General features: G+C 44.4%; 1 pseudogene; it reads left to right on the top strand.

The window, feature by feature from the left end:
- Positions 1–623: 623 nt before the first annotated feature.
- LOC148108069 (large ribosomal subunit protein uL23 pseudogene) lies at positions 624–26975 on the top strand (annotated as a pseudogene).
- Positions 26976–27328: the final 353 nt, after the last annotated feature.

The following is a 27328-nucleotide window of genomic DNA, read 5'->3' on the forward strand; positions in this document are numbered from 1 at the left end:
TGTCCTCTCCCAAATTTATATGTTGAAGCCCTAACCCCCAATATGACTGCCGTTGGAGACAGGATTTTTAAAGAGATAAGTAAGGTTAAATGAAGTCGTAAAAGTGGAGCCCTAAACCAGTAGGATTGGCATCCTTATAAGAAGAAGAAGATACGTCAGGGATATGCATGCACAGAGCCAAGGCCATGGGAAGACACAGCAAGAAGGCGGCCATCCGCAAACCAAGGAGAGAGGCCTCAGAAAAAGCCAACACTGCCAACACCTTAAACTTGGACTTCCAGGCTCCGGAACCATGAGGAAACAAACTTCTGTGGCTTAAGTCACCACATCTGTGCTTTTTTGTTCTGAAAGCCCTAGCAAACCAACACTTAACGAATACGCTGGATATATTTACATGTTGTTTCATGAGGTCGTCACAACCGGGAACAGGCTGGAGCCACCTTCTCCTAGCTTGCGAGAGTCAATTTGAACATTTTTAGGAATTTTGTCAACTGGTTTTTAAACATCCATGATTAAAGATCAAGCTATACAAACTTAAAATTAAATAAATTGTATTTTTAAAAGGTGATAAATATGTAAAACCCATCACTTCCTAATTATTTTACTGCATCTTACTCTCATCCATGTCCTTGAAGTTCCGTAAGCTGGAGTCACTGGATCCGGACAGTGGGCACGCTCCAGATGGCCTGCTACTGCAGGTTCAAGGCTGTCAGGTTAGGAGTCTGAAATGGGCCAGCGTGGAGGTATTTATACCATGCAAAGGGGCAAACAGTACAGATCAGGCCCCCTCCGCCCACCAGAGCTAGGTATCAAACATCTACCAGCATATCCCCGATCATAACATTCCCTCCAAAAAGGCAGTCTAATTCCAGATTGCATAATGAGAAAATGCTAGCTCCTAAAACACGAGATTCAAGCAGGAACTGGGTCCCCGGGCTCCCAAACTAGGGATCTTTGCACGATACCACACTGCCTCTCTATGCACACAGGAGGAAATGCGATTGCTCTATTTCTACCTCAGCCAGGCTGCCCAGCAGAAATCAGATTCAAAGGGGCTTGCACATTTGGAGAGGGTCTATGCCCCGCCTCTTAAATTTCTCTGCCCAGCGCCAGCATTGTGTAATTCTAATACCCACCAGAATGAAGGCCACTTGCTATAAATCTCAGGGCGCTGCGAGAAAGCCCTGGGAGGAGCGCTCTTTAAAGCTACAATTTGCAGTCTGTTGTAAAGTCCCTTAATTGCTACTCAGTATAAGATTTGCCTTGTGTGTTTTTGCAGCCTGGTAAAGATTAACGAGGAGCAGAGGGCTGAGCCCAGGCCCCTGCTGGAGCTGGGAGCAGAGAAGGCCTGACCGTTCAGAGATGGATTTACAGAAATGAGGACTGAAGACACAGCAGGAAGTCTTCAAAATAACTCGCAGAGAAGCTTCTTTGATGAGCTGAAGCAATTCAGCAGCTTGTGCCCTGCGCATTCGTGCTCATAAATCACCAGGATTTGCAGGCCTTGCAAGACGTCTCCCACTCGGCCGTTTAAAAAAACGTACTCGCTGCAGTGGCGTTAAGGATCTGCCGTTGTTTTGCTCAGGTACCTGGCATCTTAAGGGACAGTTCGATTTTTGTCGTTGCTGATGATGGGAAGTGCACAAGTTAAAAAAAAAAAAAAAGGCTATTTATGGAACCACTCCAAAAAAATCTTGAGGAAGTCATTCGCCCTGGGGACTATATCCAGGAAATCTTTGAAGACATTTCAAATGTGTTCTTTTAACCTCTGAAATCGAGAGCATCCTAGAGCTGTGCCAAGGAACCACCTGGAGAGCTTTAGACTCCTGATGTCTACACCCCGCCACTCCAGAGATCCTGACTGAAGTGGTCTGTCCCGGGCGTTTGGGTTTTGAAAAGCTCTCCAGAAGACTCGCGTGCACAGTCAAGCTGGAAACTGTTGTTCTAAAGCTTATCTTCTTGGAGCGTGGTTGATCTGTGGACCAGCCGCAGCAGCCTCACGAGGGAGCTACTCAGAAATGCAGAATGTGGGCCCAGACACACTGAATCAGTCTGCATTTTAACAAGATCTCCAGATGATTCCCTTGTTCGGCCTAAGTTGAGACTGTCTAGAACTTAGATAGAGAATGCTAGAAGCTGACCATCTGTCTTCCTTAATTCAGGCTAGATACGGTTTTCCTCTCTTATTCCCCATCTCCAGTTAGGAACCAAGTCCTGCTGATTTTCCTTTCAAATAAACCTCTCTTGCATCTCACACACTTGTCCCCACAAGAACCTTCCAGCTTCTTCAAGGGCTACTGCTGAAATAAATCCTTTCATTACCTCTGCTCAAAAATGTTCAGTGGCCACCTCTCTCCATTCATTTCAAATGTGAATTTCTCTGCCTGACTCCAAGGCCGTCCCACGTCTGGATCCAGGTGACCTGTCTAACCTGATTTCCCCAAGTGTCTCTCTGGTTCCAGCCGGTATTTTCCCCAAGTCACAAGATGCCAGCCAATTCCTCTTTGTCTTGGCTCCTGAAAAGCCCTTCCCTTTCACTTTTCCCTCTGCCTCTCCAAGATTTATTTATCTTTCAAGGCCACGTCCTTTTGCTCTGAATGCTTCCAGCACTTAGAACTTGAACCACTTAATGATGAGCTCAGCATCTTTGCACGTTGGACACTAATTTTCATTAGTTTCATTGCACTTCGGGCCAACTAGGCATGGAGCTCTAACAGGACCCAATGTACCCTGGAGATGAATCCAGCTTCGCCCCATGCAGAATAGGCTTAGGCAGCCCTCTCCCCTGCCCCCCTCCCCAGAAAGGTCCCTCAACTGATGCTGCCCCATGACCGAACTTATGATTACCCTTTGCTCCCAGCACTTGGGTCAAGCCTGGTGGTTTTGCCTCTTTCATCAGACTACGGGCCCTTGAGTTGAGTCCTGTAGCCTCTATGGGTCCAGTGTTGTCATCACTAATAGAGCAGGTGGGTCCTGGTGCCACCTAGGGGCAGATCATCGTGCTAGGTGGGGGTGGTGGTGGTGGAGGAGGAAGGAGGTCCATTTCCAAGCCCTTTCCTTTGTTCTTCGCCATTCCTACAATTTGACATTTCTTTTAATTTTCTTTATTCTACACTTTTAAAATGCTATCTCTTGTCCTCACAAGTGGTATGCAGTAGGTATTATTAGTGCCCTTATGTGGATGAAGACACTGAGGTTTCTCACGGCCAAACAGCTAGAAGGTGGCGGAGCCAGAATTCCTATACAAACATACAGAAATACAAATGTACCTCTACAAGTGCTTTTTCGACAACATCGTTCTTTATGACTCTGAGTTCATTACGTTAGTACAGCCATTCAAGACCCCGGACGCACATTAGTCACTTGCACAGCTTTAAAAACAAAATCATTAAGAGTCCCACCCTATGAACATTGGGGTGCATATGGCCCTCCTCTTCACTATGTCTGTATCTTTGGGGTAAATACCCAGTAGTGCAATGGCTGGATCATAGGGTAGCTCAATTTTTAACCTTTTAAGGCACCCCAATGTTCATAGCAGCTCTATCCACAATAGCTAAACTGTGGAAGGAGCTGAGATGCCCTTCAACAGATGACTGGATTAAGAAGATGTGGTCTATATATACAATGGAATATTACTCAGCCATCAAAAAGAATGATTTCTCAACATTTGCTGCAACACAGATGGCACTGGAGGAGATAATGCTAAGTGAAATAAGTCAAGCAGAGAAAGACAATTATCATATGGTTTCTCTCATCTATGGAACATAAGAACTAGGAAGATCGGTAGGAGAAGAAAGGGATAAAGAAAGGGGGGGTAATCAGAAGGGGGAATGAAACATGAGAGGCTATGGACTATGAGAAAAAAACAGGGCTTCAGAGGAGAGGGAGTGGGGGAATGGGATAGGCTGGTGATGGGTAGTAAGGAGGGCACATATTGCATGGAGCACTGGGTGTTATACGCAACTAATGAATCATTGAACTTTACATCAGAAACCAGGGATGTACTGTATGGTGACTAACATAATAAAAAAATATTAAAATTAAAAAAAAGAGCCCCACCCTAAACCAATGATATTTCTTGCTTGTGGGGCTCGAATATGTTTGAAAAGCATTCCGAGGAATTCTAATAAGCAGCCAGGATTGAGAAACACTGCATTAGTACCACCTTCCTCTAACTACCTGAGAAAGCCTAAATATTATTTGATCGGCATATGAACTTTCATTCAGGACCGCCAGTGAAAAAAATCAGGAAGTACCACCTGCCTGTTGCAAGTTAGGAAAAAAAAAATCTCCATCAAAGCAGTTCTGCACTTCAGATGTGCCCCCGTATATTTGATGAATCTAAGAGGCAGCCTTCGGTTGTCATAGCAACAGGGCAGGCTGGAAAGGAATGACCAAACGCGCCATCCTAGAAGTCTTAACTCCCCTTCGCCGTCCTACTGAGCTGAGCATTTCTGTCACCCATTCAGACAAGTGATTGATTAACTGAGCCCTTCCAGGCCAGATCTGCGGACTGCTATCTCAGGCGTTACTTGCTGTGGTTATCATAACCTCCAACTTCCAGAGAATCAGCAGGGGCCAGGCAGGCCCCCACTGGGTCTCAGCTGTTCTGGAGCAGTTGCAGTTCTAACTTCTTTCCTGTGAAGCCGCAGCCTGAAGCCCATTTAGTGAGGATGAGGTCATGGCTTACGGTGGTTTATGCAAAAACAGAAAAAGAATTTAGGCTTTGTTGCTTGCCTACCATTGTCTGTGTATCTTCTCTTTAAGCACACTTCAAAGAGACGCATTCCGGGGCGCCTGGGTGGCACAGCGGTTAAGCGTCTGCCTTCGGTTCAGGGCGTGATCCCAGCGTTGTGGGATCGAGCCCCACATCGGGCTCTTCTGCTATGAGCCTGCTTCTTCCTCTTCCACTCCCCCTGCTTGTGTTCCCTCTCTCGCTGGCTGTCTCTATCTCTATCGAATAAATAAATAAAATCTTTAAAAAAAAAACAAAAAAACAAAAAAAAACCAAAGAGACGCATTCCACTAGCACACCATTACTCACTGGGGTAAACTGTTGGCAAAAATAGCCACAATAATTTCCCTTGCTGCATCCGTACCTCCAGGCAACGTGACTTTGCGGCATCTTCCATCAAGAGATGAAGACCTTGAGTCTGGGCTGGCCTTCTGATTTGTGTGGCCATTAGAGGTAAGAGAACCGGTTGTGTGCTAGTTCCAGGAGTGGGAGTCAAGGCGCCCTGAACACTTATTTTTGCTCTTGTGAGATCCTTTCCATCTTACCATGAGAACAAGCCCAGGCTAGCCTCCTGGAGGATGAGAGACCACAGAACAGAGATAAACAGCGAAGCCCTTCTACCCGGGCCAACTCAGCAGCTGACGGCAGATGCATGCTTAAGACCAGAAGAACCAACTAGACAAGCCCTAGCCCTGGGCCTAACCAACAGAATTACAAATCAAGAAAATGGTTATTGTTTTAAGCCACTAACTTTGGGGTAGTTTACAACACAGAAATAGCCACGCCCTCAGAGGGGAGGGGGGTGGGGGAATGGGATAGACCGGTGATGGGTAGTAAGGAGGGCACGTATTGCATGGTGCACTGGGTGTTATATGCAACTAATGAATCATCGAGCTTTACATCGGAAACCGGGGATGTACTGTATGGTGACTAACATAATATAATAAAAAATCATTAAAAAAAAGAAAAGAAATAGCCACGCGTTATGTGTATATCTACTACCATAATAAAGTCTTTATTTTCTTTTTTTTTTAATTTTATTTATTTATTAGACAGAGATAGAGACAGTCAGTGAGAGAGGGAACACAAGCAGGGGGAGTGGGAGAGGGAGAAGCAGGCTCATAGCGGAGGAGCCTGATGTGGGGCTCGATCCCAGAATGCCAGGATCACGCCCTGAGCCGAAGGCAGACGCTTAACCGTTGTGCCACCCAGGCGCCCCAAGTCTTTATTTTCTATTAAGTTTATGGGACTTCAAACTTGCCTGAGTGGATGCCTATTCTATCATAAAGAAATGAAGTGAGATATAACCCTTGCCCTTCAGAAATTAACAGACTTTTTTGAATAATGGGAAATCATGGGCCTTTTGCCATCTGGACAAACTAGTCTAGGCTTGCTGAGGATTTCTAGGAAGGATTCAAATTGCCAAAACCATTCCAGCCAACAATGATCTGGAATGTACTGGAGAGATAAATCTGGGATTTGCTGGTAGAAAAATGGTGGGCATAGCTGTGGAAGTCAATGAGAACCCTGAGAGACAAGGCATATATAGAAAGAAGGATGTCTATCACCTCCATGTTGGAGGAATGTCTACATTCGGGGACAGGAGCAGAAGAAAGATGGAGTTCTATGGAGACTCACAAGAGGTGGGCAGCAGGCTATGGGCACTGGGACAGGGAATCACATACAGTAGATGGCGTAATTCCTAAGTTTCATGGTTTACAGTTCATTTTTTGGCCACCTTATGTGCGGTGGGTTAAATTAACCATATTCTCGGTTCGTGGAACATTATGTTTGTATGAGACCCTCTGGTTCTATGTCTTCATTCAAGTTTCCATTCTTGTTCATTTCCCCTTAATTGCTAGAACCATCTTTGGAAACAGCTAAAACATTTGGTGGTAAATATGGTGAAGGAGGTGGGTATCTGGTCATGCTACAAATACACAATGAAATAGCCGTCTTTAAAGGTGACATGCTGGGGCGCCTGGGTGGCTCAGTTGTTAAGCGTCTGCGTTCAGCTCAGGGCGTGATCCCAGAGTCCTGGGATCGAGCCCCATATGAGGCTCCTCTGCTGGGAGCCTGCTTCCTCTCCCACTCCCCCTGCTTGTGTTCCCTCTCTCGCTGGCTGTCTCTATCTCTGTGTCAAATAAATAAACAAAATCTTAAAATAAATAAATAAATAAAGGTGACATGCTTACCTCATCATTTTTAAAATTTCAGTGGTGAAAACTAGGCAGTTGATTTAATTATTTCAACTCCTCAAATTCTTTGAAGACTATGATGTTTCCGAAGGGAAGTGGTTGTGTTTGACAATGAGAGTTTTCATATTTTCATTTACGGGCAGACTGAAATGGGGAATAATTTTCAGTGTAGGGTTTTCTCCTCCTTTCTGTAGAGAAATCAATGCTGCTCAGTGGTCGTGGTAGAAATAAATAGGTCAGTGTGATATGAGCTGGACTGAGAGGAAGCTGCTTTGCATACTGAATGGGCAGGCCATTGAGAATACTACCAACAGAGTGACCTCCCTTTTGGGGATGCTGTTCCCTCCTCGGGGCTCGCTTCGAAGGTCATTTAGTGCCATTTAGCATTACACTCCTTGAACTCAAGAAGCAGCATATCTGACAGGGTTTATATCATATAAAATTAGTGTGATTAAAGCCATTTCACTTGAACACAACCTCACTTTTGCGGTAGGCCTGCCATAAATACCGAATGATTCTCATCACAAGAAAACACTGGATAAACCCCCAAAGGAGGGACAACTAGTACTCTTCAAAATGTCAAGGTCATGAAGAACAAAGGCTGAGGAACTGTTCCAGATTAAAGGAGCCTAAAGAGAAATGTCAACGCTATGCAGCACTGGATGTGAGATGGGTTCCTGGATCAAGGGGGGGAAATGCTATAAAGAACATTACTAAAAGAACTGGTACAATTTGAATATGGACTGTATGTTAGATAATAATAGTGTGCCGGTGTAAAATAACCAGGATTTGGTCATCGTGTTTTAATTACACAAGGGAATGTCCTTGTGCTCAGGATAGGTGCACTGAGGTAGTCAGGGGTTAAGAGTTACCATATATGGGGGTGCCTGGGTAGCGCAGTCCTTAAGCGTCTGCCTTCAGCTCAGGGCGTGATCCCGGCGTTCTGGGATCGAGTCCCACATCGGGCTCCTCCGCTGGGAGCCTGCTTCTTCCTCTCCCACTCCCCTGCTGTGTTCCCTCTCTCGCTGGCTGTCTCTCTGTCACATAAATAAATAAAATCCTTAAAAAAAAAAAAAAGAGTTACCATATATGGAAATTCTGAAGTGGTTCAGCAAGAAAAAGAACAGGAAAAAACACACAGAGAAATGTGGCAAAACACTGGGAGTCTAGATAAAGGGTATGCAGGTGTTCATGGTTTCATGTTTGAAACACCTCTGTGGGTCTGAAATACACAGTTTAAAGAAAACGTTTAAGTATTCTTTAAAAGAAAAAGGGGTGCCTGGGTGGCTCAGTCGGTTAAGCGTCTGCCTTTGCCTCAGGTGATCCTGGGGTCCTGGGATCGAGCCCCCTTTTTGGGATCCCTACTCAGTGGGGGGTCTGCTTGTCCCCCTCTGTCTGCTCCCCCTGCTCCCCCCCCCCCCGCTGGTGTGAGTTCTCTCTCTAATAAATAAAATCAAAAGAAAGAAAGAAAGAAAGAAAGAAAGAAAGAAAGAAAGAAAGAAAGAGAAAGAAAGAAAGAAAGAGAAAGAAAGAAAGAAAGAAAGAAAGAAAGAAAGAAAGAAAGAAAGAAAGAAAAAGAAAGAAAAAGAAAAAGAAAAAGAAAAAGAAAAGAAGGAAAGAGAAAGAAAAGCCATTTTACTTCACAGGTCACCTCATCGACTATAGCTTGGACCCTGGACAAGGGCCAAAGTGAGGTATTTCTCACCGTGACGACTCCCAGACACCCCCACGCGGGGGAGGAGAAACGGGAGCCCTGGAACTCTGGCTGGAGCTCCCAGGATCGGGTTCATGCAGACCTTCTGGGTGTCGCTGTCTGAAGCTACTCTCTCTCGTGGACAGCCCCACTTCTTTTGCTGTCTGGATGCTCTCAGGATCTATTCTCCACCTGTGACTTGTCCTCTGGTTTTCGCCCCTCAATGCCTCTTTTAATGTCTGAGGTCCTGCTTTCTGCTCCTGGAATCACCTCTGACTTTCGCACCTTCCTTCTGGCAAAGCCCAGGGCGGTGAGTCGCGTGGCCCCCTTCAAGACACCGCGAGGCGATTTACATGCGGGGTCTGGGAGGCGGGGACTGGAAATCCAGGGGCGTGAGGACAACGCAGCTGGAGGAGCTTAGCCCACCACGCGGCAGGAGGGTTGCTTAGAAGCTGCAGGAGCCACACCTTTGACGTGGCCGTCCACCTTGACGTTGCTTTCCATCCTGCTGCGTCTGGGCTCCAGGAAACTTCGCTTCAGTCCTAGCTGTTCCAGGATCGAGCTCTGTGACCTTGGACTACTCGCTTACCTCCCTGGGCTTCATTTTCCTCACCTGTAAAATGATGGCTGGGATCCTCCCCTCTTTAAAACTGTTAAATATAGGGGCGCCTGGGTAGCACAGCGGTTAAGCCTCTGCCTTCGGCTCAGGGCGTGATCCCGGCGTTCTGGGATCAAGCCCCACATCAGGCTCCTCTGCTATGAGCCTGCTTCTTTCTCTCCCACTCCCCCTGCTTGTGTTCCCTCTCTCGCTGGCTGTCTCTATCCTGTCGAATAAATAAATAAAATCTTTAAAAAAAATAAAACTGTTAATTATGACACTTCGCAATTTCCAATTCTGATCCTTCCTCCTGGTGTCATAGGAGGGCTTGATGTCATGAAACAGGACTGCCCGTGAGATGTGAAATTAGCCATTAACCATTGCAACCTTTGTCGAGTCCGTTCTCTGTGCCCAGACCCGTTCTCAGTGGTTTAGATTCACAATACTGAATCAAGCAGACCTCCTTTCAAATATTGGTTCTTTCTGTTCTTACTTGCTCTGGGAATTGGGACAAGTTGTTTAATCTGCCTAAAACAACCTCGGCTGCCTCATCTGTAAAATGGGACCTGTATGGTTCTTATTCTAAAGGGCCAGTGAGAAGATTAAATGAGATAATACAAAGTGTCACATAATACGCACTCATTACAAAGCACTATTTCTTTTTTTTTTTTAAGATTTTATTTATTTATTTGAGGGAGAGAGCGTGCAAGCACAGGGAGGGGCAGAGGGAGAAGCAGGCTCCCTTCTGAGCAGGGAGCCTGATGCGGGGCTCAATCCCAGGAACCCGGGATCATGACCTGAGCCAAAGGCACACGCTCAACTGACTAGCCACCCAGGCATCCGGACAAAACACTATTTCTAAATCTATTAATAATATTCTGCTCTTATTTAGAATATAAGATGGCGCCTGGGTGGCACAGCGGTTAAGCATCTGCCTTCGGCTCAGGGCGTGATCCCGGCGTTATGGGATCGAGCCCCACATCAGGCTCTTCCGCTACGAGTCTGCTTCTTCCTCTCCCACTCCCCCTGCTTGTGTTCCCTCTCTCGCTGGCTGTCTCTACCTCTGTCGAATAAATAAATTAAATCTTTAAAAAAAAAAAAAGAATATAAGAAAAATCCCTCTCATCCTAGAGACTTCCAACTGAAGTTACATGACTGATGTTCACTTAACAACAACCAGACAACAGTGCAGAAAGGCAAGAAATTTAGTGATGAAAGCTGTGTGTCAGAGACTAACAAGGTTTTAGCAAATGAGGGGGAAAGGCCGGTTTGGGCTAGGACTGGAATTATTCCTGGCTTAAATATGCAAAGTACTATGAAGTACGGCACAATTAAATATATTTATATAGACAGAGATAGATATCTATATATAGAGATATATTTATATATATTTGCTATTTCTTAAATTTATTAAATGCAAAATTAATATATGGATACATCTAACCTGTAAACATCATTTCACGTAATACAGACTTAGAAAAGTTTTCTTTATTGTCTAACCAAATCACACCCCCCTCCCCAGATGTAATCACTAGTATCAGTTGGGATGAATTTGTTAAAGTTTTTCTTCTTCTATTCATTTTTGTTTAAATATTCTGAAGCAGGGAAATAAGGGACCTAGAGTTGTGACTATTGTACCTCCTGTCCCTGTAATGATTTCTGATTCTAATTTGCCTAGAAATACTGCTCTTCAGCTCTCTTTTGGTAGGTTTTACCCAGTAGAGATTTTATATGTATTTATGTTCAACCTTCGACAATGGTTATATGGTTATATCTCTTGTCGGTAGTGCACAGCTAAGCTTCCCAGTTCAAGTGCTGTTTTCTTTCATTCTGGGACTTCCTTTTCTGTTATGGTTTTGAGTGTTCTCATGCTCACCATCCACTCTAGTCTCTCCCAGAATTCTTCCTAGATAAAGTTGGCACTTCTGACTTGTTCCTCCGAATCCCTTGCTTTTTCTTCTATGCCTTATACTTTTTCGTCCTCTTGTCCTGCATTCTGGCAGAATTCCTCTTCCAGGCCACCAATTGCTGTTACGTCAATGTCTGTGTTACTGTTCGTCCCATTACTCGGTTTTTAATTTTAAGAATACATTTTTTTAAATTTCCTAGATCTCTCATTGATTGTTTTTGATGACTACGGTGTCCTCTTAGAGTTGCCTAAGAGTAGGCATTATAACCATTCTCAAAGCTTCTCCTGTCTGCTGTATTAACTGTGTCTCTCCTTTGTTGGGTTCGGTGAGCCTTTTCCATGTTGTTGATCCATGCAAATGTTTACAGATTCTTGCTCTGATTTCCTGCTGGCCTGATTCTGGGACTATTTTGTCTGTTTGTCATGGCCCCCATGACTGATTATGCTGGATGAGAAGGCTCTGCTTCTAGGTGAGGTGCACTGCCATCACTGTCCAGGTTTGGGTGTAGACAGGGAGCACAGTGTGTGCTGGTGGGCAAGGCATGAATCATCTTCTGGACATGAGTAATTTCCAATATTCCTCTTGGTCACTATCCTCCTGATGATTACGTTCTGCCTCTCCCATCTAGCTGCCAGATTGACTTTACTTAGATTAAGACAGTCCAACTGAGCACCATCTAGCCGGTGGGAAGTTACACGGGGAAGAGGGGCCAACCATCTGGCTTGTCTTTTGGCATTATCCTAACAGTGATCCAGAAGCCACCTCACCAGGTCCTTGTCCATTCCCATTTTTGCTACCTTAGGCTGGAAGCACCCCCACATTTTACAGTAGTCCTCTCCTACGTGGGTTTTTACTCTTTATAGTACAATTTTATTTTCCTTCTAATCTACCGAAAACACCTTTTCTTGTTTTCCAAATGGATTATGTATTTGTCTTTAGATCTATATTTCTCCCATAACTCCTAAGATTGTGCAGTGGGAAGGAGAAGTTACCAAATATTGTCAGGAGCCTATTTCTTTCTGAATAGACTTTAAAAACTGTTTAAGTTTTGTTCTCAAAGAACACAGGAAAGAGGGTCGCATTTATTTATTACAAGGAGTTATCTTTATATTCTATCAGGGTTATATTTCAACCCCTGGAAAGCATATTGCATTACAGAGATGTTCTTGTTAAAAGAGAAATCTTTGAAGAATGCCAAGGGTTATCTTGGCAGAAATCCACAATAAACAGAGCTCTGGCTGGAAGAGATCACAATATGCAGTCTCCCGGATAAATGATCCTGTAAGAGGAGGCACAATCCTGCCTCTGCCAGCATCGGGTGTGTATGTGCCTGTGTGCACGCGTGTGTGTGCATGTGTATGCACCTGTCTGTGCTCTTAATAGAAAATTTCATTTGCAATTTCATGTTAGTTAGTGGCCAGTTATTGGCCAAGGCTTGACATTAAATTAGGAAACACGTTAAAAGAGAACTCGTATCCATCCCATGAGGAAGTTTCTCCAAGGAAGAAAGGACAGCATACAACTTCTGCCTTTTCCTTCATAAAATAGCAAATTCGGCATTAAAGCTCTGTTCTCTTGTATACAAAGTGTAAGTTGCAAAAGGAACCTCTCCCCATTTACCAGCAACAGTGCACTCTCCCCTCTATAGCTCACTGCTCCAATAATTATTATTCATTCTTATATTCATTATATTAGCTAATTTTTGCTTTGCAATGAACCACCCCAACTTTTATGGGATCTAACAGCATTTATATAGCTCAGGAGGTGACTGGGTGTCTTTCTGTGCTAGGCTTGGCTGAGCTCAGCCGGGCTCATTCATGCATCTGTAGCCAGTTGGTGATTTGGCCGAGGGCTGCCTGGGCTGTTGGCTGATGGGGCAACTGGCCTGACTGGTCCATGTGCCTCACATCGTCGAACAAGCTATATTCACTCCTTCACAGGGAGGCTGGGTTCCAACAGCAGCCAGAGGGTGAGCTCCCTTGAGGCTTCAGCTAGGCTCACTTTTTGTTCATGCCCATTAGTTAAAGCCAGTCACAAAGTAAAGAATACATTTGATGGGTGATAGGGTGAAACAATTTGTGACCATTTTACAATCTATCAAGTTATATTTTAATTAAGTCTATTAATGTAGCTTAAAGATTTCCCCATGGACTTGACGGTATTAAAAAAAAGGTGTTGGGAAATTACAGCAAATACATAGTAATTTTTTATTCTGAAGTAACATGAGATTGGGCTGGAAAATTGAGCTCTAGACGCAGTCCACCATGTTTTTTTTTAATCAACATGATTTTAGGCAAATCATTTAGCTTGGGAGCTCAGTTTTTCTAATATTTAAAATGAGGGGGTTGGATTATGTCTGAGGCCCCTCTATTCCATTATTAGTTAGAAGAAATTTGACATTTATCTGTAAGAGTTTACCAAAAAATAAATTCTTCTGAACCCAATGATAGTACAGAAATTTCTATTCTAAGAATATAAATTCTGAGTATTCCCAGATTCAGACTTTGAATATTTTATCCCCAAAGAAAACTGTTCCTATTCTCTTGGACTTTTTTTTTTTTTTTTAAATCTCTTCACTCAGTCTTTGACCAGATTTCTGAGGTAGAGGTCAAACCAATGAATTTGGGCTTAACCTTCTTGCCTTGCTATGCTCTCTCCTCCCCTAGATTAACTTTGACCTCACTGAGGCAGACTGTGTCCGATACCTTCTTTTTGTTCCTAGTAGTTTGTTTCTAGTTGTGTCTCGTGTTTAACATCAATAAACATTGGTTGAATGAATTCAATAAAAAGTTGCTGATTTGCACGGAGCAGAGGAATAGGTTTCTTCAGAGGACTGAAGTAGCATATTTCTTTGGGAAACTGGAAACAGTGCAGACTGTACCTCTAGCCCAAGTTAGAGGCTTTCTACATTCAGGAAGAAAGTGATGTGATCCGCTGTGGCCATGAGAGGGGGAAAGCAGGTTGTTCGGTAAGGGGGAGGAATGCCATCTTGCATTCTCCAGGCCACGAACGAGAGATCTGTTCAGAATAGAATAAGATGGTAAGGAAATGAAAGTTCAGCCACCACCAGGGCATCACTGATCCAGAACATTAAAGGCACTTGAACTAGAGCTCTTTGGGGCTGAGCTTAGAACTGGCACCAGCTCTCCCAGCAGCAGGGAGCAAATCCATTCATGCATCCCTCTTGGTCTACATATGTGAGCTCCAGCCCATCTTCCATCAATACAGTGAGAACCAGGAGGGAGATGGGGCGGAAAACAGGTCATGTTCACCCTAGAAAACTAGCATTTGGATAATCAGCAGGTGGTCAGAGATTTTTTTTTTTTTGTAAGTCATTGACTTTGCATCCAAGGTCTGTCATTATTCTGTCCTGGGTTTTGGCCAGAACTATCTCAGAAGATAAAAGACGGAAATGAGCCAATTCATATTGAACTATGGGATTTCTCCCATTTAACTTGTGCATGCAACAACAATAACAACAAAAAAAAACCCCACATTAGATAGCAAAGAAAAAAAACCTTGTCATTTTCATTGACTCACAACAGAACTACGAAATTGAATGCAAGGTAACTTATTGATTAACCCAGTGAAGTAGTTAATAGAGATCAGTCTTGCAGGGGGATAAAATATCTGATTTGGGAAAAATTATATTCAAGGGATTCGTGTTCATTTTAAACCCTGAAGTGTGACTACTAATGAAAAATTGAGGCTGAAGCTTCTGATTAAAATTGATTTAGCGGTGGCCTTACCCAAAGCCAAGGAAATGCAGTAGAAATCCTCATTATCTCTTTTGCTTGGTTGTCCTCCAATTAATTAATTAACCCTTAATTGTTCTGCCTAAGACTCTTGTGAGCAAGGAACCTGGTGAAGCATTGCCATCTTAATGGGAAGGAACATGAGGCAATGGGATGTAAAATGATCTCTTAAGTGATAGAAAAAAATCCCTGTTTGAACTCGGCACAGAATGCACATCCCACAGCTTCTTCTTCTGCACGAAAGGGGGCTTCTCCTGAATAAGCAGATGTTGTTCCTTGTTCTCTACCAAAGGCAGCCCTTTTAACTTACAGCAGGAGGGAGCTAGATGTTGCATCAAATTATCTGCCGGCTGTCCAGACAAGCAATGATGATGCCAGGTAGTACCTGGGTTTCCAAATCTTGGATATTTACAAAGGGTTTGAAAAGAAACATTGTATAGAAACATACAAGGATCTTTATCTTCTTCTGACCAGCCGCATCTGAACTGTTTTTTTCCCTGCCTTCTAAAGGGATCAGGAAATTTAAAGTGGGGAACGCATTTTCAGAGCGTTGTGCAGGCGATGCATTGTGAATGCTCAGCCACGTTCCCTTTCTTTTTCCACATTTTAAAATGTTCTTCCAAATCATCTTGAGGGATTGAAGTAAATGAATATTGTGGTGGACATAATACACTGCTGGCTCCAAAAGCTCTTTATTTCAAGATTAAGAAGACTAAGAGAAATTACAATCAGAATAAATCCGGAAAACTGGAAGGGGTGGGCGCTCTTAATAAGTTGGCAGATAGACCGTGAAATCCCACCCCGAAGAGCAGGAACAACTTGGCTCCACAGCGTTACCTTCATTCAGATTCATGGAAGAATAAATCAACAGTGTTTGAAGTGCCCCAGAGCAAGAATGAATGTGACAGGCACAGAAGGCATGAATCCAGCTTTGTGTGGCAGGGTTACTGAAATCTACTTTATTCACCTTTGAAGCATTCAGAGAAAAAAAAAGAAAGAAAAAATATAGTATAAGCAGATGTTTCCTTTTCAGTGTTTTTAGCAAGCAGTCTGGGCAATTGGACACAGTTGCTTCCCTTGGTCCGTACAAGCCGTCATTGTACTGCGGTACCGTGGGGTCACAATGGGGGAACTTGCCTCAGTGTACTTTCTCCACGGCCCTCCATGGGCCACACTCAGGATTTAGACTTTTTGTGAATCCTGATGCTGCTGGGAAAAAGAAACCATCCGGCCCCAGTTTGGAGGGATGAAGTCACGGTCCCATGACCTTGGTCAAGACATCAAATTGTCGGGGCGCCTGGGTGGCACAGCGGTTGGGCGTCTGCCTTCGGCTCAGGGCGTGATCCCGGCGTTATGGGATCGAGCCCCACATCAGACTCCTCCGCTATGAGCCTGCTTCTTCCTCTCCCACTCCCCTTGCTTGTGTTCCCTCTCTCGCTGGCTGTCTCTCTCTCTGTCAAATAAATAAATAAAATCTTTAAAAAAAAAAAAGACATCAAATTGTCTTCCCACCTGTAATGGACTGAGTGGTGTCCATGGCCTTCCTACCTCTGTCCTCTGTTAAAGCCTGAACCCCCAGTACATCAGAATGTGACTATATTTGGAAATAGCGCTTTCAAAGAGGGGATTAAGTTAAAATGAGACCCATCTAGATGTTCAGCACTAACCTGCAATTGAGCCGACTTCCTGTGTGCAACAAGAGCTCAAAAATATTTGAATGAATGAATGAATGAATGGACATCCCTCTTCTTTCTTTATTTCTCTAAAACGTGCAGTTATAGTGACTCCATCACAGGGTTATGGTTAAAAGTACCTGTCAAGTGCTTAGACCGTTGTGGCTCGTCCCCTGTTTACCCCATAAAAGCATATACTCTTACAACGTTTACTATTAAGCTTTGTATCAGTTTTCATCTTTTGGTGGCTTTCTAGACAATGATCCTTAAAGTGGACAGTGAGATCTAGTCTCGAGCATCACGAGTATTATACTTGAGCAGTTCCCATAGCACTTGGGCTTTTTCTCTATTATACCCAGTTGGTTTGCAGTCCAGAAAATCACACAAATTAAAAATTGATGAGACGGGTCCCATCACGTCTGGCTCATTCTTTAATGGTTGGATTAGGTTGTTTTATGACTGGTGTTTTACATCAGAGGCGGGAATAAACTGATATTCTTTACTTCCCCCGCTGTCAGCCCCTGGAGTCCCAGTGAGCGCATCAGACCCAAAGAGGCAGGACTTGGCCTGGACCGTGCACTGGGGACAGGAGGGGAAAAGGCCAAGTCCTTGAATGCTTCAATTACAATGAGTGGCAGAACTTCCACGATTTTTATCCTGACAACTCTTCCACCACGGACTAGATCTGACTTCTCCTTGCTCAGAATTTCCTCAGCTTCACACGGTCACCTTTATTTAATCCCCCTTCCTAGGAAATCATCTTCTACAGGAAAAGCCCCCAAGTGAAACTCACAGAGCCAACCTCTGTGCTGTCTATATTTCATGATTATGGAGCCAGCCTGCCACATGCCCCATTAATCTCTCCAACCAGCCTCAGACTTGGACTGCACTGAAAGTGTTTCCAATTTTAACCTGTCTGCCTTCCACGAGGCTTTGTTTATGCAGCTGGCACCGTCTCGGGGGCCCCCGTGCCCTTTTTGTGTCCGCGTGTCATCTCCAGTTCATCGCTGCATTATTATTCATTTGCGACGTCTCATTGTTGATTACCTCTACATTTGCCCACATCCCGCAGCCCCTTCAGGTCAGGAGCTTGTGGAGGGCACACCTGGCGCTGTTTGCGTGGGCTGTAACCTGTCTGCAGGTGTGAGCAGGGAGTGCTTAATAACTAAGTGATGGGCTGGGAGGTGCTACTCAATGTCCGTCTTCCCCTTTGGTCCTTCTGCCCATCTGTAGCACCTCTATTCTTGATTGTTTTTCCCCTCGATGAGTTTTTCTGAGTTGTCAGGGTAGTGGAGCCCATCGGAATGGACTCAGTGTGCCATTGAGAAGTAATGCAGACCAGGGGGAGTGTTTGATGGTTTTAACTTTGAAATGCTGTGTGCCACCTGGAGAAGCAAACAGGGCAACTTTAGCTATTAGGTGGGTGAGGAACGCACCACACAAAGGACGTGTGAGCTCACAGTTGCAGCCATTATAAGAAGAACTGAGACAGATGCCGACGAGGGAAGAGAAAAGGGGGGCATTTCTCCCAACCAACTGTCAGCCCCCAAAACCAGGGGGTGCCAGGCGGGAAAGCCGCTGACAAGGTAAGGGAGACAGAGGCTGACGGAAGAGAAGGGGAGGAGGACATCTAGGAAGTGCCGCTGGAGCCAGCCTCCCAGCCTCTCTGCTCTTCTGTCGAGGATGCTCTGCACGGCTGCACATGGATGGCTCCCAGGACTTGGGACACCCACCAGGGGGCTCAGGCCCAGAGGACTGCTGGCCCCAGGGCTCCTCCCTGCCGAGTGGAATTTCCTTCTGTGGCTTAGCATCAAAGAACTTTTCTTCTAGTCTTTTTCCAGTGGGCTCCTAATAGAATCATAGAACCATAGGCTGTTAGAGCTACAAGCAGGTCAGGAGGTTTTCTGGCAAGTCCCTCCTTCTGTGGTGGCCAGGAGCAGCACGTGGGCAGGTTGGGCTGGGTGACCACCTACTGTATCCCACAGCTCGTCATTTCTGGGCTTGTTTTCTAGTATGCTTTTATCGAGATATAACATACTTAAAAATGCACAAATCATGGGCATACAGTTCAGTTTGTGTTTCATGGTACCTATGTCGCCATCACTTAGATTAGGAAACACAACATTCCCAGCACCCTCAAAACCCTCCCTGAGCCCCTTCCCATGGGCAACCCCTTCCCATTCCAGGCGACCTCGATCCCGATTTCTAATGGAATGGATTCATTTGCCTGTTTTTGAAATGTGGATAAATGAAACCAAACAGTGAGGCTTACTTTACACTTGGCTTCTCTCACTCAACATGATGTTTATAAGATACATCCATGTTGTTGCACGATTCCACCCTGTGGTATTATCTGTCTTTTGCATTCTAGCTCTTCTGGAATGTGCGTTACGGTTTGGTTTTGAGACTCAAAGATTTGCTGGAATAAGGGGGTGCCTGGCTGGCTCAGTTGGGAGAACATGTGCCTCTTGATCTCAGGGTCATGAGTTTGAACCTCAGGTTGGGCATAGAGTTTAATAAAAAATAAAAAAAAGATTTAGAGTAAGATTTTTTTTCCTTAGTGGAAACATTCCATGACCTGGTTAGTATATACTCCTTTGGCTTCTGATGCCTAGTGCCAGAGCAATCTACAGGACTCTATCAATTGGGAAGTATTTAATGCCTAAAATGGAATGATACAAAACAAGTATGAGGCCCTCAAAGAGCTCACACTCAACCTGGGGAGACAAGAATCCTACATATGACACTAGCAGGCCACATTGAAGTCCCAAAGTGTTTAGGACCATGTTAGACATTCTCTTAATGTTGGTTAAATGTTGGGTACTAACTGTTAAATGCAAACAGTCGAATCAGTCCCTGAGTACAGAGAGGGGAGACATGACAGGGCACACGTGCTGGGAGAAGCTTCAGGAATGAAACGGGACTTCAGCTGGGCCTTTAAGTGTCAGAGGTTTGCAGGTGGAGAAGCTAGGAAAATACTTCCTGACATTATCTGGGTGGACGGGCATGTACATTCATGTGTATGTAACACTGAGCAAATGTCTTAATAGCGACAATTACCTAAATTGCCAGCACCTCGAGGAGAGTCTCAGCTCGTTGAATGCTTCAGAGAGTCAGTGCCATCCTTTAAGTTTCAAATTGATCTCTTATATCTTGCATTAGCTGTGACTTTAGTCATTTAGACCAAAAGGGCAAATTGGGGAAGTGGCGGGGGGGGGGGGGGAGGGTGTTGAAAACATGATTTGTATGCTGTCATCAACTGTTCAGAATGGAAATAGATTCCACAAAATCTATTTCCCATCTCAGATTTTGAAATATTGAATTAAATCTCTCCTTTCTTGAAGGCACTCAAAAAGAAGAAATGTTAGCACAATTACATGTCACTGGAAAGGTCTCTATGATTCATGTAACTGGGTGGGTATCTTTTCTTATCTTTTAAGTTGAAATTTGACAGATAAGGCAAATACTAATTTTCCCTTTTTGTCTTTAGGGAGCAAGACCTCAGACATCTCCCACAGAGAAACTCCATTTCCCAGGCTTGCTTGTAACTATGTGAGCCCATAAAACTAAGTGCTGTTTAAAGTGATATAGACAGGAATAGAGTTTGAGACTTCTGAGAAGCCTACTTAAAAGACACTGAGATATGCTTCCTTCTTTCCTGCTGCCAGGAATGTGGAAATAATAGCTGGAACTCCAGCAGCCACCTTGAACCATGAGGTGATCTTTTGAATGGAAATGGAAAAATAGAGCAAGAACATGGAGCAAAACAATAGAGGGAAGATTGACCCATGAAGACTTTGTGGAACTGCCCTAGCCAGCTGATTTTCAGCTGTGTTTTATATAATAAACCTTTGTGAGTTCAAGCTACTGCAAATGGATCCCTGCTGTTAGCAGTTGAACCTGATTCCCCCACTGATGCAGACGGATAGAAATATACAATCCATCTCTCCCAACCTATGATTAAGGCTAATCAGTGGGTCCTGATAGTGTTTCCCTCTCCATAGGAATCCCAGTGGAGAGGGATATGCACCTAGCCCCATGTCTGGCTCCCTGCACTACTTATAACTGTCACTATGTCGTCAGTCCTATTTATTCCACTTTCTTCAGTTCTCGTTGATCTCAGGAACTGGGGAAAATAAGAAGTATTGTCTCCTCACATAAAGACCACAGACCTCTGTGATGACCTTTATATTAGAGGTCTTCTGGCCCCAGAAGCTTGAGGCACCTTGAGAGAGTTATGATTATGTCGCTTTGACATCCCACCCAGAAATGTGAGAAAACTCTTCCTCTAGAAAGTTCAGGGGGCAGTTTGCATTTTCCAAAGTGAACACAAGAATACCTCTGGTCCCGGGCCACTTGGGTGACACCGTCGTTTAAGCGTCCATCTCTTGATTTTGGCTCAGGTCATGTTCTCAGGGGCGTGGGATTGAGCCCCACATTGGGTTCTGCACTCAGCACAGAGTCTGCTTGTCCTTCTCCCTCTGCTCCTCCCCCTGCTCCCCCCACCCCCCGCTCATGCGCTGTCGCTCTCAAATAAATAAAATTAAAAGACTGGTATCCAAGATCTACAAAGAACTTCTCAAACTCAATACACAAGAAACAAATAAACAAATCATAAAATGGGCAGAAGAGATGAACAGACACTTTTCCAATGATGACATACAAATGGCTAACAGACACATGAAAAAAGGTTCAAAATCATTAGCCATCAGGGAAATTCAAATCAAAACCACACTAAGATACCACCTTACGCCAGTTAGAATGGCAAAAATTGACAAGCCAAGAAACAACAATTGTTGGAGAGGATGTGGAGAAAGGGGATCCCTCCTACACTGTTGGTGGGAATGCAGGTTGGTGCAGCAACTCTGGAAAACAGTGTAGAGGTCCCTTAAAAAGTTAAAAATTGAGCTACCCTATGATCCAGCAATTGCACTACTGGGTGTTTACCCCAGAGATACAGACATAGTGAAGAGAAGGGCCATATGCACCCCAATGTTCATAGCAGCATTGTCCACAATAGCTAAATTGTGGAAGGAGCTGAGATGCCCTTCAACAGATGACTGGATTAAGAAGATGTGGTCCATATATACAATGGAATATTACTCAGCTATCAGAAAGAATGATTTCTCAACATTTGCTGCAACATGGATGGCACTGTAGGGGATAATGCTAAGTGAAATAAGTCAAGCAGAGAAAGACAATTATATGGTTTCTCTCATCTATGGAACATAAGAACTAGGAAGATCGGTAGGAGAAGAAAGGGATAAAGAAAGGGGGGGTAATCAGAAGGAGGAATGAAGCATGAGAGACTATGGACTCTGAAAAACAAACTGAGGGCTTCAGAGGGGAGGGGGTGGGGGAATGGGATAGGCTGGTGATGGGTAGTAAGGAGGGCACGTATTGCATGGTGCACTGGGTGTTATACACAACTAATGAATCATGGAACTTTACATCAAAAAATAAATACATACATACATACATACATACATACATACATACAAATAAAAAAGGGATTTTCCACTCTTTCATCAAGAGTAGAGTCTATTTCCTCTTCCTTTGAAACTGGTCAGGTCTTTGTCTCAATTAACAGAGGACAGCAGAAGAGAGTCTATGTGACTTTGAAGGCTGAATCATGATGGTAACACAACTTCTGCCTGGCACACATGCATGAATGCACTCTCTTGCTCTCTCTCAATCCTTTTCCTGACACATGCATTTCTAGTTCTGAGCCGCCATGTAAGAGGTCCACTCCCCTGAAGTCACAGTGTTGAACAGATCACGCAAAAGGAGAGAGAGAGAGATGCCCAAGAATGCTGGGAACTCCAGTCCTGTAGCCATTTGAGTCTTGCCAACCCAGTTCACAGGCATAGGAGTGAGGAGTCTTCAAGATAATTCCAACCCCAGCCACTGTATAACGTGAGATACCCTGGCAAGAGCTGTCAAGCTGGGCCTAGTCAACCCCCAGAGCTGTGAAAGAGAATAATCAAATGATTATTGCAGTCTCAAGCAACTATTTTTTTATTTGAGAGAGACAAAGAGAGAGAGCATACAAGCAGGGGAGGAGCAGAGAGAGGGAGAAGCAGATTCCCTACTAAGCACGGAGCCCGATGCAGGGCTCGATCCCAGGACCCCAAGATCATGAGCTGAGCTGAACGCAGGCTTAACCGACTGAGCCACCAGGCACCCCTCAAGCAACTAATTTTTTAAGAGGATTTGCTCACAACCATAGAAAACCAGAGCAGCCCAACAAGCTGAATGTCAGGCTCCGAGCAGCCATTCCCTCCTGCCCCATGAGCCAGGCTTAGATACCCGCAGAAGCATCCCTGGTAGGTGGTGCTTCCCATTTCACCTGAACTCCTCCAGGGACGGGGACTCACCACCCAGAGAGCCTGCCTGGTTCTCAGTGCGTTCTGCAAGGCGAAACGTGTCTCCCTGTGACTTCTGCCTCTTAGTCTCAACTGAGAGCTCTGGGACCGTTCAGAGCAAGCCAGATTCCTCCTCCACAAGCAAACTTTCAACTATATAAAGACCTCTTTCTTGCTTCTTATGAATTTTTGTTTCTCTAAATATTGCTTTTTCCCCCCCTTTTTGGTGTGCATTTAACTGCTGGCTGAAAACCCCCTGAGGTGCTAGGAGTGAGAAGAAGTGATGTGAAGCTGTAGAGAAACCTTCAGACGGCAATGATGTAACAGAAGATAAAAACCAAGATTTTATATGAATATTATGTATTCACCAGAATTATAATTATGCAAAATAAGCATATGAAATAGACAATGAAGTAATACCCCCCATAGAAAAATTGTATTAAAAGGGTGATTTTCTGCCCGATTTTCAAAGTTTCCTCTGCTGTCCTAAATCACCTCCGAAAAGGGACATGGTGTGTTGTGGCCTAAGGAAGGTGGAGATGTTAATGAAGGAGCTATGCAGACGTGTGTGTGTGCCACACGTCAGCTCTCAAGGGCTTTCCCCACATCCATAAAGAAATAAAATGATTGTATTCGATGCCCAGTTGGTCTGCTCAAGGTCAGATGGTCCAGCTGACCTTTCAGCCACCTGCCAGCAAATTGTGTGCCCAAAACAAGTAACCCAAGGTTCACTGCTCCAGACCATTCATAGTTTTTCTCTTTCCTTTCTCCTCTCTTTCATAAATCCTCTTTTTTGCCTTGGCTCATTAACAGCCTTTGGATTATCTCCCTGGCAAAGGGTTCATTTGCATGCCAAAAAACTTAAAAAGTCTCTGAGTAACTTTTTTGACTTATTTTATCAGGAAAAGAAAGCAAATCTTCAGTGGCTCTTCACTTGCTAGCATCAAAGCTAGAACGAAGCTGTCAGTACTATTTATTCCAGTTTACCGACCGTTGCTGTCCAACTCTAACATTCTGTGATAGTCTGCTCACTGTTTCTGAGGGCGGCCTGGGAATGCCTTATTTGTCTGTCTATTTCCAGAGCTGCTTCTGGGTGGTTTTCTTTGAGCTTCCCAGCTCGAATTCCCCCCACTTCTCTGCATTCCACAGAGCCAGGGTGTGTACCATTTTGTACGTTTCAGAAAAGTGCCTTTTGGATCGGTTACACTTTTCAAGTGTCTCCTTTCCTCAACAAGTTTGTCCTGCCTATGAGAGAAGAGATAGTGTATTACCCAGGCCTGGTGTCTCCCACAGTATAAAGCATGCACTTAATATTTATATATATGTTCCTATAGAAAGAACCCCTTTGGTCAAATACCACCATGAGTAGTAGGTTATTTCCTGTTACTTTATCTCATATACTCCACACGTTTTGACAGCAACCCCCTTAGGCGAGAGGGGCAAGAGAAGCCCCTCCCAGCTCAAGGGGCCAAGTGGTTGTCACCACTAGAACCCACATCCCTTTCCTTACTGGATTATGCTCTGGGTCCAGGGACTTCAGAATCCTCTAAGTGGCCTGGGTCCTCTTTTAGGGCTTCCATGGATCTCTTTACACCCCAGGGAAGACCTTGTCTAAGGAGAAGCCTGGAGGTGACTTCTTGGGGCGAGGGCAGGGCAGATTGAGGAGAGACGAATAGAGCTTAAACTTGCCAACAGGACTCCAGAGAGTGAGCTGGTAGTTTCCAGTTTTCCTCCTTTTTGTGTGTGTGTATACATCTGAAAGCCAGGAGCTGACGGGCACAGACTGGGAGTGTCACGACTTAGGCCTCACCCATTAAGCTCTTTAATTGGAAAATACCACATACTCTGCCCATACACATGGGCCTCCAAGGGCCCATGACCATCAAAACCGAACCAAATTTGACTGTTGGGTTTATGCTATGTGAGAGCAGGAAAGCGCCCTGAAGAAACCACTAGGAGCAGCCATTCACTTCCTAGATAATGATACAAAGGCCCGGAAAGGGTAAGGTTCAGCTTACACAGCTAGTACCACGAACCAGGGCCTTGACTTCAGGGATGGGCTGGAGCCAGCTCGTTCCAGCTTGTAAGCAATCAGTTTTTAAATTTTCAGGACTTTTCAAGCCTGTGATCATAGTAGGAGTATGTGCACCATATTTACACCACGGGAATTGGCCAACTTCATAAAGCAGGGCTTTCCTCTTCCCTCCCCACCCCTGGAGAGCTAGTTGTTAAACATTTACTAGCATAACACTGGCCTTGATTTTCTCTCTTCTGTCTTGAGACATTGAACAGAGGTCCCCTGGGGCTCTAGGCTTTTCTCTCTGTTCTCACCAACCAGTTCTTCTGTACTCCCTTGCTTGTCCCTCAGCAGGTTACAGTTCCCTCAACATAGGGCTTCCTGTCCAGATTTCCCCTCAGAAATCTCTAGACTTGTCTATCCAGCTACCTGCTTGATCTCCCCACCTGGGCATGTCACTGTCATGTGAAATTTAACCTATTTAAAATAAGCACCAGAACCAAGAGAAAGGCATTGAATAGATTTTCCTCTAGGACATTCAGAGAAAGCTGGGCGCTCTGACATCTTGATTTCAGACGTCTAGCCTCCAAAACTATGAGAGAATAAGTTTCTGTTGTTTTAAGCCACTTAATTTGTGGTAGTTGTGTCAACCAAGAGAAGAGGCAGAGCCAAAATAGAACAGAGGCATTTATTTGGAGTCTCAGAATTACGGTTTGGGGAGCAGAGATTGGAGAGCAGGTAGTAATTCACATTGTGTTCCACTAGGGAACAGAAGCCAGGGAGTTTTTAAAGACAAAATGGAATGCTTGTGTAGGTCTTTATAAAGATTTTGGTTAGTGTTAATGGCAGAAAACGTCTTGGTAGACATAAATGGTTGCTAAGACCATCACTAAGCAAAAGCGTGTTGTAGAGTCCTTGGAATATTTGGGATTTGGCCCAGTTCAAAAGTTCATGGTTCTACCCAGTGAGAATGTACAAAGGGTCCATTTCCTTAATGGCCTCATGGCTCCATTTTAAGATCCCTTGACATAACTGGCTCCATTTTATTTCACTTTCCACATTTGTACAGCAGCTGTAGGAAACCAATACATCTCACAATCCCTACCCTCTCCAAGTTCAATCCACAGCAATATCTCTCGATTACATCTCTAAATGAAACTCAAATCTTCTCTACCACCATATTAATTCAGGCCACCTTCATCGTCAGCATGGACACTGCAACCATTTCCTAACTGGCCCACGCTTGACCCCTCTAATTTATTCAGAATGATCCATGCAAAGCCTCAGATCATGTTACTCTCTGCTTAAACATCTGATTCCACTGCTCTTAGTATAGCACTCAGATGTCTTAACATGGCTTGCAAGATACTACCTAATCTTTGAAACTCACCCTCTCCCTCACCCTCCACACTTCAGCTCCAGCTGTTGTTTTGTTTTGTTTTGTTCCTCAAATTTGGCAAATTCCTCTTCACCATAGGGCCTTTGCAAGAAGTATTTACTCTGCCAAGGAACGTCTCCATTGTCTTCTTTCTATTTGCTACCTTTCTAACTGCCTGTCTTTCTTACCTTTAGTTCTACAAAGTCTTTCCCTCCAACTCTGTGTTTTTTCTTTCTTTCTTTTTCCGGAAGATTGTGTTTTTGAAGATAGTCATAAAGAAGGTCTGCATATCAAGCACCTTTTGACGGCCTAAGACACTGTGGCTCTGAAGGCAGCCAAAATATCCTCAAAAGAGTGCCCCCAGTAGAAACGAGTTTGACCCCTATGCCATCATCAAGCCCCCGACCACCGAGTCAGCCATGAAGAAGACAGCAGACAACAACACACTTCTATTCATTGTGGATGTCAAAACCAGCAAGAGCCAGATCAAACAGCCTATGAAGAAGCTCTATGACATTGATGTGGTCAAGGTCAACACCCTGATCAAGCCTGATAAAGAGAATAAAGCATATGTTCAACTAGCTCCTGACTATGGTGCTTTGGATGTTGACCCAACAAAAGTGGGATCATCTAAACCGAGTCCAGCTGGCTAATTCTAAGTATACATTTTTTTAACCATTAAAGAAAAAAAAAAGATGGCCATAATAGTATCTCCTTTCCCACAAGCTTTCTACAGTGTGAATTTGCTATTCCCACACCAAGAAATGGAATCCAATATCTTTCTCCTTGAATCTAGGCTGGCTTTATGACTCCTTCGTTAACCAACAAGAAATTGTTGGAAGTTTTGTTATGTGACTTTCCAGGCTGGGTCCAAAAATGTCATGAAGTTTCCACCTAATTTTCTTGAGACATATTGTCTGGGGGAACCTGGCCCCTGTGTAAGAAATCCAACTACCATTGGGGTGCCCGGGTGGCACAGCGGTTAAGCGTCTGCCTTCGGCTCAAG

Source organism: Ursus americanus, chromosome 22, assembly GCF_024610735.1.
Source record: "Ursus americanus isolate L20-20 chromosome 22, mUrsAme1.1.p, whole genome shotgun sequence".
Classification (NCBI taxonomy): Eukaryota; Metazoa; Chordata; class Mammalia; order Carnivora; family Ursidae; genus Ursus; species Ursus americanus.